Here is a 548-nt window from a genome sequence, read left to right on the forward strand (position 1 = left end):
CACACAACCCATATTTGTATTCTCATATTCAAGTAAGGACGACTGAGGCTCATTCGATTCAATTCAGTGGAATTTTATTTACAATGCCAAATCATAACAAAAGTGATCTGAAGACACTTTACATATAGAGTCAAAACCACACTCTGTGACTTATTTATGATTCACAGAGACACAACAGTTCCTCCATGAGCAGCAACAAGTCGCACTATCTATTGGAAATAATAATAATAATAATATTTATAGACACATCAGGATAGGGGGAGAAGTTCAGCATCCGTGAGGAACTCGGAGTAGAGCCGCGGCTCCTTTGCGTTGAAAGGAGCCAGTTGAGCCTTGACTTTAGGCCGGTTCAGTGTCCGTCCGTGTCTGTGCAGGTCCCTGCTGAGACCAAACTGAGGGTTCAACGGAAGATTCTGGCTGCATCTCCAGGCAGTCGGCATGTCCCACATCCAAAGAAATAAAGACAGAGATCATCCTGAACCTCAGGGCGCACTCCCACTGTGCCTCCGTCCCGTGCCCCGTGCTTTAGGGTCCTTGTCCCCCCCCTC

Source organism: Echiichthys vipera, assembly GCF_963691815.1.
Source record: "Echiichthys vipera genome assembly, chromosome: 1".
Lineage (NCBI taxonomy): Eukaryota > Metazoa > Chordata > Actinopteri > Perciformes > Trachinidae > Echiichthys > Echiichthys vipera.